General features: G+C 40.6%; 1 long non-coding RNA gene across 1 annotated transcript in view; it reads left to right on the top strand.

Annotated features, from left to right (window-relative positions):
- Positions 1-11,330: 11,330 nt before the first annotated feature.
- The window catches only part of LOC124622617, a 29,814-nt gene continuing 27,249 nt past the window's right edge, over positions 11,331-13,895 (top strand). The window contains exon 1 of the long non-coding RNA XR_006980661.1: positions 11,331-11,415. This is a non-coding gene — a long non-coding RNA (uncharacterized LOC124622617). The remainder of the gene's footprint in view (positions 11,416-13,895) is intronic.

The following is a 13,895-nucleotide window of genomic DNA, read 5'->3' on the forward strand; positions in this document are numbered from 1 at the left end:
TACCACATGCATTTGCTTTTGAAAATAGATGGACAGAAGTGAGCACATTTCAGCAAAGGACAAAGACGCAGGATCTTTCAAAGGAGCCAATTACGACAACAACCAATACATTTGCAGTGAAATCGACGAAAGGAACAGACACTGACATGTTTGTTCATCCATGACATGAAATGCCAAGAAGTGCTGTCGAAGATGTTTTTTGTAATCAGACCAGTCTTCTGCCATCTCGTTGTAAGGAGGAAAAGGAGGTATATACAATGACCAGAAACGCCCTGCATTTGATGCCGCAACGAAATCGCGAATCGCCAATGTGAGAAGCGTTTGCTGTTCAATGAGACCTTGCAATAGTTGCTCTAAAGTAGCCATGGAAACCTGTGGGTCAACGATGAAAAGGAAAAATCCACTGCCTCATCACAAATTGTTGTAACGTCAAGTTGAACACATATATTTCAAAAACGATACAACACATGTAAGTCACAGAGCAAGTAGACAAAGTAAGACATGCGTACATGGTAACATTCAAATCAACACTGAGTCCAAGTCTAGCGGCCGCTGACTGGCTGGCCGCTCAGGTGGCGTGGCTGCTGCATGGCTGGCAGACAGCGGCGCATGTAGAGGACACGCATAACTGTGCGGCGGCACTATGAGAGATCGGCGAGTCACAACACTTATGTCGAGTTGTAACATACATCAGCATGCCATGAAAAAGTGGTGAGGTGCTTTCTGGCAAAAAATGTATGACTAGACTCATTCCACATGTGACCTCTTCATGAATAGTTCAGTCAACAAAGACAAAAAAAGATATAACAGCTGAAAAGATCATATCACCACAAATTATTGTACAGTGGTAGGAGGAAGTGTCAAGAACAACATAATAAAAATCCTGAGTGGTGGGGTGTGAGCATTGGTAGGGTGGGGGGAGGGGCATTTAAAGCTCACTTTTATGTTTATCTTGAGTAACTCATAAACCATGGCTCCAAATGAAAATGTTTAGCAGTACAAAATTAAACTACATCAATTTTCCTACAAAAAAAAGGTCCTATTCATTTCATTCTGTAGGAGAAATAGTTTCTACATTGCAGCAACTTGAGAAGTGGCACATTGTTAAAAATAGTATTTTAATGCTGTAAAATTAATATTTCTTTTTAATGAAGTGGATTAAGGACAAATATCTGATGTAACTTCACTCATGATACACATTATTTCAGAGAGTGCGCGTTCATACAGTTCACAGGCCTCCTTATAGAGGCCACCAGGTTCAGCCCCCTGGCGCACTCCAGTGGGCTGCCAAAGGAACAGCATTATTTAAGTGATCACAAACAAGTGCTCAGCCTATTCTTTATGCTGTATTGCTGTTTTTCAGGCAATGTGTTCAGTGCTATGCACAACCTGTATCTTATGTGTTGCTCTACAATGTACTATGTTCCATAAATTGTGTCTGTTCTTGCTACAACAAACTTGGCAGTGAGAGAGAGTTACATTTTCTCCTTGCGTTAATGTCAGTGGTAAGTCACTCAACAAACATTTACATGGAAGAAATACTCCAATATCTCATTGCCCAGCATCAAGCTTTTGTGGAACAACAGCAGGCTCTTGCCACCACTCTGATAAGTGGCATCTGCGTGTTCATGTCAGGCTACTCTCTTGCCAATGCAACCATTGCCCTTTCCAGCATATGACGAATCAGCTGAAGATTGGGACTCCTACGAGACATGGTTACACCAACATTTCCAGATTTTTCATGTGCACAATGCCAACCTGTGTAGGGCTTTCTTTCTTTGCTGGATTTTGCTGTGCTTGTATCAGATGCTGTGCCAGTATGCACCTTTTCTAGAACCAGCCAAATTATCATTTAATGAAATGTGCAAGCTTCTCTCAACCTATTATTGTGACAGAATGCATGTCATTGTGACAAATGTAGAATTTTATCATCGTCAGAAACACCCAAACCAATCTTACAAAGCCTGGGCTGCCAAATTACAGGGTTTGAGCCGTCATTGTAAATTAGTCACTACTATGTATCATGAATCCTACACTGATCACATGGTATGTGATATTATCATTTGTGTGTCCCTGGATAGGGAAGTCCACAAAAAAACATTTCAACATGAGAATCAAACACTTATGGATTTGCCCAATACAGCACCTTCCTTTGAAGTGTCATGGGCTGCAGGCGAACTGATTTTGGTGTGGTGGGAGGTATCAGAAATTGCTCAGTCATCTCCTGTTGGGTACGCTGCAAGTGTTCAGGATCAGTGGTAAATCATTGCGGCAGTACAACCTTCAACTCAGTGTTACATTGGGCAGTGTCAGTTACAGCCACAGCAGCAAGAGGCCATGTCACAGCAGCCCTGTGCCCCCCCCCCCCCCCCCTTCTGTCTTTCTTGTACTGCTCAATGCAGCACAAGCATGCTGCATGCCCTAATCATTGAGTGGTTGCAACAAGTGTTGAAAGAAAGGCTACATTCCATCTATATGTAACTCCTCTTCGAACAAGTTGAACACAGTAGTACCAATGGATATAAACTATCTCTGTGATGATTGTTTCCCCAAACAAATTTTTTATTGACTTGCATGTGTTTAATAAACCACTAAAAGTGCAAATGAACACAGGAGCTGCAGTGACTTAAGTAAATGCACAAACGTATATGGATTTGGACTCCCCTCCCCTCACGCAGGTTTCATGAAAGTTGGTTAGCATCAATAAACAGCATTCTGATCCATGATCAGTTCTCCACTCTTGTCTCTTACAAATCTGTTGTTCACCTCCTCACTTTCCTTCTTATACTACAGACCTATTTGGGTTAGACACATATAACACTTTCAGTTTCCCCACTGCTGATGACATAAATTTAGTTGTTGTTGTTGTTGTGGTCTTCAGTCCTGAGACTGGTTTGATGCAGCTCTCCATGCTACTCTATCCTGTGCAAGCTGCTTCATCTCCCAGTACCTACTGCAACCTACATCCTTCTGAATCTGCTTAGTGTATTCATCTCTTGGTCTCCCTCTATGATTTTTACCCTCCACGCTGCCCTCCAACACTAAATTGGTGATCCATTGATGCCTCAGAACATGTCCTACCAACCAATCCCTTCTTCTGGTCAAGTTGTGCCACAAACTTCTCTTCTCCCCAATCCTATTCAATACTTCCTCATTAGTTATGTGATCTACCCATCTAATCTTCAGCATTCTTCTGTAGCACCACATTTCGAAAGCTTCTATTCCCTTCTTGTCCAAATTTTTATCGTCCATGTTTCACTTCCATACATGGCTACACTCCATACAAATACTTTCAGAAACGACTTCCTGACACTTAAATCTATACTCGATGTTAACAAATTTCTCTTCTTCAGAAACGATTTCCTTGCCATTGCCATTCTACATTTTATATCCTCTTTACTTCGACCATCATCAGTTATTTTGCTCCCCAAATAGCAGAACTCCTTTACTACTTTAAGTGTCTCATTTCCTAATCTAATTCCCTCAGCATCACCCGATTTAATTCGACTACATTCCATTATCCTCGTTTTGCTTTTGTTGATGTTCATCTTATATCCTCCCTTCAAGACACTATCCATTCCATTCAACTGCTCTTCCAAGTCCTTTGCTGTCTCTGACAGAATTACAATGTCATTGGTGAACCTCAAAGTTTTTATTTCTTCTCCATGGATTTTAGTAACTACTCCAAATTTTTCTTTTGTTTCCTTTACTGCTTGCTCAATATACAGATTGAATAACATCAGGGAGAGGCTACAATCCTGTCTTACTCCCTTCCCAACCACTGCTTCCCTTTCATGACCCTCAACTCTTATAACTGCCATCTGGTTTCTGTACAAATTGTAAATGGCCGTTCACTCTCTGTATTTTACCTGTGCCACCTTCAGAATTTGGAAGAGAGTATTCCAGTCAACATTGTCAAAAGCTTTCTCTAGTCTATAATTGCTAGAAACATAGGTTAGTCTTTCCCAATCTATTTTCTATCATAAGTAGTAGGGTCAGTATTGCCTCACGTGTTCCAACATTTCTGCAGAATCCAAACTGATCTTCCCCGAGGTCGGCTTCTACCAGTTTTTCCATTCGTCTGTAAAGAATTCGAGATAGTATTTTGCAGCTGTGTCTTATTAAACTGATAGTTCGGTAATTTTCGCATCTGTCGACACCGGCTTTCTTTGGGATTGTAATTATTATATTCTTCCTGAAGTCTGAGGGTATTTCGCCTGTTTCATACATCTTGCTCACCAGATGGTAGAGTTTAGTCAGGACTGGCTCTCCCAAGACCGTCAGTAGTTCCAATGGAATGTTGTCTACTCCGGGGGCCTTGTTTTGACTCAGGTCTTTCAGTGCTCTGTCAAACACTTCACGCAGTATCGTATCTCCCATTTCATCTTCATCTACATCCTCTTCCATTTCCATAATATTATCCTCAAGTACATCGCCCTTGTATAGACCCTTTATATACTCCTTCCACCTTTCTGCTTTCCCTTCTTTGCTTAGAACTGGGTTTCCATCTGAGCTCTTGATGTTCATACAAGTGGTTCTCTTTTCTCCAAAGGTCTCTTTAATTTTCCTGTAGGCAGTATCTATCTTACCCCTAGTGAGATAAGCCTCTACATCCTTACATTTGTCCTGTAGCCATCTCTGCTTAGCCATTTTGCACTTCCTGTCAATCTCATTTTTGAGACATTTGTATTCCTTTTTGCCTGCTTCATTTACTGCATTTTTATATTTTCTCCTTTCATCAATTAAATTCAATATTTCTTCTGTTACCCAAGGATTTCTACTAGCCCTTGTCTTTTTACCTACTTGATCCTCTGCTGCCTTCACTACTTCATCCCTCAAAGCTACCCATTCTTCTTCTACTGTATTTCTTTCCCCCATTCCTGTCAATTGTTCCCTTATGCTCTCCCTGAAACTCTGTACAACCTCTGGTTCTTTCAGTTTATCCAGGTACCATCTCCTTAAATTCCCACCTTTTTGCAGTTTCTTCAGTTTTAATCTACAGGTCACAACCAATAGATTGTGGTCAGAGTCCGCATCTGCCCCTGGAAATGTCTTACAATTTAAAACATGGTTCCTAAATCTCTGTCTTACCATTATATAGTCTATCTGATACCTTTTAGTATCTCCAGGGTTCTTCCATGTATACAACCTTCTTTCATGATTCTTAAACCAAGTGTTAGCTATGATTTAGTTGTGCTCTGTGCAAAATTCTACGATGCGGCTTCCTCTTTCATTTCTTAGCCCCAATCCATATTCACCTACTACGTTTCCTTCTCTCCCTTTTCCTACACTTGTATTCCAGTCACCCATGACTATTAAATTTTCGTCTCCCTTCACTATCTGAATAATTTCTTTTATTTCATCATACATTTCTTCAATTTCTTCATCATCTGCAGAGCTAGTTGGGATATAAACTTGTACTACTGTAGTAGGTGTGGGCTTCGTATCTATCTTGGCCACAACAATGCGTTCACTATGCTGTTTGTAGTAGCTAACTCGCAGTCCTATTTTTTTATTCATTATTAAACCTACTCCTGCATTACCCCTATTTGATTTTGTGTTTATAACCCTTATAAATTTAGTGTCCAATCAAATTCCCTATCAGCAATTGGAGTCCCTCTGCTCTGAGTTTTTGTCTCTGTTTTCCTCTGGGCTAGGCTGTGCTACCAGTATTCAGGCCACATTACCATGAAAGAGTCTGCCTGCCCAACGTTTTTTTTTTTTTTTTTTAGAGTGCAACAGGTGCCTGTCACATTGTGCGACTCTGTGAAGGCTGAATTGGACTAACTGACATCGCTTGATGTCTTTCAGCCTATTTCTTCCAATGAATGGGCTACACAACTGGTCATTGTTAAGACCTCTGCGGTGACATCAGTATCACAATAAATGCACACAACGTGACACATACATAAACTTTGCCCCGACCTGATGAGTTCCTCTCAAAAGTGACAGGCAGCCACTCCTTTTCCGAGATTGATTTGTCAGAAGCATACTTCCAGCTCCTCTTGGATGAGGCCACTAGGCACCTTCCCATTGTCAATACACCTTTCAGCCTATACCAATATTAATGCTTGCCTTTTGGTGTTGCTAGTGCGCCCACAGTTTTTCAGCATTTCTTAGAACAGCTGACAACCACTGTACCCAGCTGCACCAATTACCTCAACAATATTGTTGTTTCAGGTTTTTCCACTGAAGACTACCTTAGCAATCTCTGATCATTGTTTTTGCAGTCTATGGGTCTCAAGTGGAATCCTGCCAAATCTCAGTTTTCTTCGCCATCAAATGAGTACCTAAGTTTCAAGTTTTCTCATACAGGGATCAAGCCATTGTGTCACCATGTTGATGCAATTGTGGCTTTGCCATGGCTGTTGTCCATTAAGGAACTGCAGGCATTTTTAGGTAAAGTTTCATACTACCATAAGCTTTTACCAGACGTATCCACTGTTGCTCAGCCGCTGCATGCATTTTTGCGTAAAACTGTGTCTATCTTGCTAGTCCCCAGCTTGTGACTGACTGTTCACTTTCCTTAAATTTAAGCTTCAATCTGCCCCACATCTGGCCACTTTTCAGCTGGGTCAGTACCTTGTGTTGGTTACAGATGCCTCTCAGCAGTACCTTGGCCTGGTGTTGGCACACAAGTTCACAAATGGTTCTGAATGATCCACTGCATATGCTTCTAAGACCTTAACTCCCAGTGAGCAGCAGTATTCTCAGATTGACAAGGAGGCTTTAGTGATTGTGTTTGCCTCAAGAAATTTCACATCTACTTGCATGGTTCTAAGTTCCATTCAGTCATGGATCATAAAACATTGTTTCTTCTTTTTAACCTTTTGGCTTCCATGCCCAACTGGGTAGCACATTGTTTGCAGCAGTAGGCTCTCTTCCTCTCTCATTATCATTATCAGATCCATTATCAGCCAGTGACACAACATGCCAAAGCCATTGCCTTACCTTGTTTTCCAATTGGGCCAGACCCGGCATTCAGTTAGGATGAGCTGCTTTGTTTCTGTTTCGATACTGAGAATCAGAATGCGGTCAATGGTTTCCCCATCACTAGTGCCACGATAGCATCAGCCACCACCATGGATCCTGTATATAGTCAGGTCTTGTCTTTTGTGCAGCACAGTTGGTCGGAAAAACCCCTAGTCCATGCCTTGGATCCTTTGCATAATTACTTCTCCCTCCAGTACTGACTTTCTGTGTTTGATGGGATTCTTTCATTAGCTACAGAGGATGCTGCTCTCCAGGTTCTTATTCCTGCTTCCTTAAGCCATAATGTAATGTGGCTTCTGCATGTCGGTCATTGGGGAACTTCTCACACCAAAGCTTTGGTCCATCAACATACATATTGGCTGGGCATAGACGGGGATATTATGTGGCTTATCACTGCTTGCACTGGCAGCGTTCAGCAACTGATAGCCTCTTGAGCAACTTTTTCCCCATGGCTGACACCACAACATCCATGGGAGCATCTACATGTTGATTTCACTGAGCTCTTCCTAAATCAGTACTGGCTCATTGTATTGGATGCACATTTCAAGTTTCCCTGAGGTGATCAGTCACCTAGAACTTAGAACTAATTAAACCTAACTAACCTAAGGACATCACACACATCCATGCCTGAGGCAGGATTCGAACCTGCAACCGTAGCGGTCGCTCGGTGCCAGACTGTAGCGCCCAGAAACGCACGGCCACTCCGGCCGGCTCAGTTCAGCACATTTTGCCTTAAGAGTAATAGTCCAGATTGTACTAGAGCTGTGTACTTTGGTTACTTCCAGTCAGTTGGAGGCTACAGCAAAATCAAGTCAAGATTAAAAGAAATTTCTATTATACACAAAATAACTATTTGTATCATGCCTCACAGCACACCACAAACACACTGTAGACCTTTATTAAAATAGCTAAATCTTTATTTAAACAGATAAATCTTTATTTAAACTGCTAAATCTATATATATTTTAAAATGTTACTCTAGCTACCATAATCACAACACAGGGCACTGTGAAGACTTCCACATTCCCTATGTAGCAAAAATATATGTTAGAATCATGTGAGCCAGCCAGGAATAAAGCTTTTAAATGCACTTCCATCCCACATTAAAGACCTGGAAAGCAAAAGGAAATTGAAGCATAAAAAAAGACTGATGGACAAATGCTTTTAGAGGATCAATGAATATCTGTCTCAGACAATAAATTGAAACTTTAACTTGCTTTCAATAACTTAAATGAATTTAAATTTATTTTCAATTATGAAATACGTTTAAAAATTCTGTTAAATCCCTCCAACACGTTTTGTGTGTAAGGTACAGTTCATGCCATACATATATTTGTCATAAGTATGTGTGTTTTTGTGTACTAAGCATTTGTTCTCTATTCATGTGCTATGGGTATGTAATTTGCTTTGCTTGTTTATTATGTTATGCATTGTTATCATGTGTTACATGTCATCATTCTGATGACAGATTCTATATCACATGTGTGATCTTCTGAATGTGTATAAGATAAGTGAATATACTACCTTCCCTTGTGGTTTGAACCTCTACCCCCACCCAGACCACTCTGATGTAACTCCAGAACCCAGTTTGTCCCTTAATACGACTCTACTGCACTTAGCTGTGGTACAAAAGTTTAATATTTGTTTTTAGACACTTCATTTAACAGGAAATATTAATTTTATACCATTAAAACACAATTTCCAATAAGCTGAGATTTTTCCATCCCCTGCAACATAGAATTAGTCATAGAGGAAAAAAATGAGTAACACATTTTTTATGGGAATTTGGTTTTGAAACATTCTCCACTAAATTACTGGCGCATATTATTAATGTCGATATGAAGCAGGATTTTGGAAAATATATTGTGTTCGAACCTTACGCATTACCTCGAAGAGAATGGTCTATTGATTCACAGCTTTGATTCACAGTTTTAGAAAGCATTGTTCTTGTGAAACACAACTAGTGCTATTGACAAGGGATTTCAAATTGGTATGTAGATTTCCAGAAGGGTTTTGACAATGTACTACGCAAGTGGGGTGTAATGAAATTGCGTATTTATGGAATATCGTCTCAGTTATGTGACTGGATTCGTGATTTCCTGTCAGAGAAGTCACAGTTTGTACTAACTGATGGAAAGTCACTGAGTAAATCAGAAGTGATTTCCGGGGTTCCCCAAGGCAATGTTATAGGCCCTCTGCTATTGTTTATCAATATAAACGATACAGGAGACAATCTGAGTAGCCGTCTAAGGTTGTTTGCAGATGATGCTGTTATTTTCGTCCAGTAAACTCATCAGAAGATCAAAACAAATTGAAAAACGATTTAGAAAAAATATCTATATGGTGCGAAAATTGTCAATTCAACCTAAATAATGAAAAGTGTGAGGCCACTATATGAGTGCTACGAGGAATCTGTTAAACTTTTGTTACTGGTAAGCGATAAATTAGTCAAATCAAGAGGCCGTAAATTAAACTAACTGCCGAGGAATTACTATTAGCCGGTCGGCCGAGCGGTTCTAGCGCTTCAATCTGGGACCGCGCGACCGGTACGGTCGCAGGTTCGAATCCTGCCTCGGGCATGGATGTGTGTGATGTCCTTAGGTTAGTTAGATTTAAGCGATTCTAAGTTCTAGGGTACTGATGATACCAGATGTTAAATCCCATAGTGCTCAGAGCTATTTGAACCATTTGAATTAGTATATTACAAACAAATGGGAAAAAACACATAGAAAATGTTGTGGGGAAGGCAAACCAAAGGCTACATTTTATTGGCAGAACACTTAAAAAATGTAACAGATCCACTAAAGAAACTGCCTACTCTGCGCTTCTCCATCTCCTTTTGGAGTACTGTCGAGTGGTCTGGGATCCATACCAGACAGGATTAACGGAGTAGCCTACATCGAAAAAGTTCAGAGAGAGCAATACGTTGTGCATTATCAATTAATAGGGGAGAGAATGTCACTGACGTGATACAGGATTTAGGGTGGACTTCCCACAAAATATCAGTCACCAACTTTCTCCTCTGAATGCAAAAATGTTTTGTTGACGCCGACCTACATATGGAGACGCGATCATCACAATAAAATAAGGGAAATCAGAACTCGCACGGAAAGATATGGTTGTTTTTTTCCGCGCGCTGTTCGAGATTGGAATAATAGAGAATTATTATGAAGGTGGTTCGACGAACCCTTTGCAAGGCTCTTAAGTCTGATTTGCAGAGTATCCGTGCAAATGTAGAACCGAGGTTCGGAAGTTATTCGAGAAATACATAAAAAATTACCTTCAAACACCACTCTCCCACCTCCCACGCTCACAGGTTTTATAGTACGGTACTAGTGTTGGTCATGACACTCCATTCCAGCAGTGTAGAAAAATTCGGGACCACACAATTTTCCCCCTAATTTTCCTACGGTGTGCGTGAATGAATCTCCGCCCTGAGGAGTCAAAATACGAAACCACAGCAGACTGAGTTCGTTAGCTGGTTGGTTAGTTTCATATTCTATTGATCATTTTGCATGATAAACCGTAATGATGTAGAACGAGTCATTTTACTTTCACATTGTAACTTGATTTGTTAACATGTCTACAAGCTGAAAATTATAAGTTTTTTTTAAAAAAAATATGCAGATGTAAGTTAGTAATTCTTTCACACCACTTTTCACACATTGCAATGATAGAAATTCTTCTACTGAACAGGAGTTGTCAAGGAGAAACTTTCTCAGTTTGTTTTCAAATTTTACTTTAATGTGTGTCTGCTGAAATGTAATTTAGGTTATGACGTCCTTAAAATGAGTTTAATTTGCGTTACTGCATTGTCTTGCTGCGCTCTTTAAAGGGAAACTTTCTCAGTTTGTTTTCAAGTTTTACTTTAATGTGTGTCTACTGAAATGTAATCTAGGTTATGACGTCCTTAAAATGAGTTTAATTTGCGTTACTGCATCGTCTTGCTGCGCTATATTGCCTTCATTCACAACACTCGCTGATATTCTGTATGCAAAGCCTGCGCATTCCCTCTTTGCTGTGTGTTTCACGGACTGTAATGATTTTCTTCAACTTGCTTCCTTTTCATAACACGGTTCTTACATGTCAAAACATTCCATTCTAGCATCAACATTTTGTAAGCGGCGAAATTTTCCCTATTTTAAACATATAGGTTTACGTTACTACAAAGTCACTGTATAGCCATTTCTGAAATAATTATTGGTGGCTATATATCGTGACATCAATGCGTGACATTTAGTTTGGCGCCATCGCGTTTTTTTTTTTGCCTGCGATGTTCATTTGCTTCCCGGCGGCTGTGCAAGAGCTCAGAGCTGGCGCCTGGCTGGGATGCTGGTGTCAAAACGTCAATAATTCAGTATAAGCTTCATGGCGGTCCTGTGTTGCAGTTGACCCAAGGTGACACACCCATGCTATTCGTAGGTAAGACAGGAACTAGAGAATATACTGATATTTTATTGTCTTCTAAAGATTCCAATAAATTTGTGGTTTAAGAACTTACCAGACAAACCAATCTTGTAAAGCACTGAGCCTAGGCCTAGAGATGCTGCAGAGTGCAGCATTAGAACTTCGGAAAATGATAGGAGATAAGCGAGATATTAAAGTAAACATATGTGTGAAAACTTTGTATCGTGGACAACGCCTTTATTGTGTAGGGATTCACTGTACATAACTAAATTTGAATATTACTATTTTTTGAAATCTAGGTACGGCATTCGCCATTAAGTGTTGTTTAAAAACGAAAGTATTCGACGTGAAAATATGAAGTTCCTTATAATAAACGAAAATACCGCAGAGAGTGAAGAGCGTGTTGCCCTGATAGGATTAACTGCACGAGACTTGGTCGAAAAAACTAAAATTGTGTGCTTCGACATAAATGGTTATTTGCTGTTATTGATCAATACCAGGTTACCCGGTTCCAGATCTGAAAGATTATTCAGGAGGGGAAACTTTCTTCTTTTTGAGTATACGAAAGGCAAACTTTTCAAGTAGGCTGCAACAGTTGTGCTCAAAAATTATGCGGGCCTAGCCTATCCTTTGTTGATTAAGATTTTTGCAGCAAGAATGAAGATCTGTTTATGTGTCGCCAGTGATTCCGTATTAAGACGAAATAAGATAATGATAGAATTTAGGTCAAAATGTCAAGCAGTGAATATAGAAAACAAATTAAGCCCCAACATTGTGGAAATAAGGCTCCTTTGTATGTTATGACTCTGGTCCAACACTAACTTGAGTTTTGTATTCTTGATAAATTAATGTTTAAAAAAATATGTTGTCGCCATCAGAAATAGTTTTCGAGACTGATTAAGCCATCTCCATGGCTTGTGGTGACATTCTTAGTTACATTAAACACCCATTATTGTGTAGAGTCGTAGTGAGAGCCACACTTTCACTCTTTTCTGAACATGTAGACAACTTAAATCATTGGTCTTTTTAGCCTTCTGTACAGTGTGGTCTGCTATTAATATTTTCATTAAAACTTGGCTTTGCCACAGCTGTTTGCCTTCCAAAATCTGCTTTGCATAAATAGGCATTTTTTTGTTTTGTTTCAGTGATTGTGCAGATTTCATTAGTATAATATGCAGGAAGTAGGCCTAGATAAGAATAAGGCATCAGCCATTAGCTTTGATTTGTGACAGTGTCAGCATCACATTCACTCACAGTACATAAAGCGTACAGAAACTATGTCTTCAAATGATCATGTGTACTTCAACCGTTAGTATCGCAGCCTCTGCAGGAATATGGAGGTTTCAGTGAGAGTGTTTTTGATTATTATGTTCCAGCCATGTTAATAACATCATGAACTCGGACCACAAAGGGTAAACAGTGGTTTTCCACCTCTCTAAGGTTTACTGTCCCATCAACCCTGCATCAGGTGCGTTCCCTCCCTCCATGTTAGCTGCCCTCCTTCCCACCCTTTTCTCCTTGAGGAAGGAACCAATGTTTCCAAAAGCTGCATAATAGTTTTGTTTCCCCTCCTTTTAAATGTGTGTATAAGCAGCCCTTGTAATTTTGTTCCTGAAAGCAAATAGTAGCAATTCATTCTACCACTTTGTAATTCAGTAGTTTTATGTGATGTGTGAAGTGTTAATTGAGTGGGACAATGTTCGCCTTATTAAGGTCAATTCACATAGAACATCATCGAAATGGCCCCCCAGAGGGCTCTTAGTTCTTTCGTGAGTTCGTGCATGGCAGACACGGGGCCCCGAGCTATTGCAGCTCACTCTCAATTCCCTGGCTGCATTTCCTTCTCCCTGCCCCCTCCCTCCCTATCAACGCTACTTCCCCGTTTCCACTCTTGCCCCTCTCTCACCGTTCTGATTTATGTCAACCTGGCTTATTCTCTGGTTTCCTGTATTGGTTGCAATTTTGTTCCTTTTGCCTGTTTCTTTACCCCTTTGGCATTTCGGTCCCCACTTGAGGTTTGACCTCCACTTCAAAATTTCCTCTTTTTAGTGTGAGTCATATGGGGAAGAACTCACTCCCTACCATCTATGGTGTGTATTCCTCTCCCCACTCTCTTCCCCTCTCCCTTCCCCACTGTAGCCCTCTTCTGCCCTGATCGGGCACCAGCATGTGTAGCCAGTCCATGTGGTGGGGCTGTTATGTACCCATATGGCTGAGTCTTTGACAGCACAGGGATCACACTACTGATACCTGAGCTGTTCCCTCCCCATGTATGCCAAGGAGTGGTTGCTTGTCTTCTTGGAGCATCGGAACTCTAGGCAACAGCCGCTGTGCCAGACTACTGTTGCTGTGGCTGGGTGGCGCCCATGTGGAGAGCCCCTGGTCGGAATGGGTGGTATCGGGGTGGATGCTTGGTGCATGTAGCGTATCAAGCTGCAAAAAATCTGGGCGTTCTCACATGACCATCTCTTAGAAAGGTGAAGGATCCTTAAATG

The sequence above is a fragment of the Schistocerca americana genome, chromosome 7 (genome assembly GCF_021461395.2).
Source record: "Schistocerca americana isolate TAMUIC-IGC-003095 chromosome 7, iqSchAmer2.1, whole genome shotgun sequence".
Classification (NCBI taxonomy): domain Eukaryota; kingdom Metazoa; phylum Arthropoda; class Insecta; order Orthoptera; family Acrididae; genus Schistocerca; species Schistocerca americana.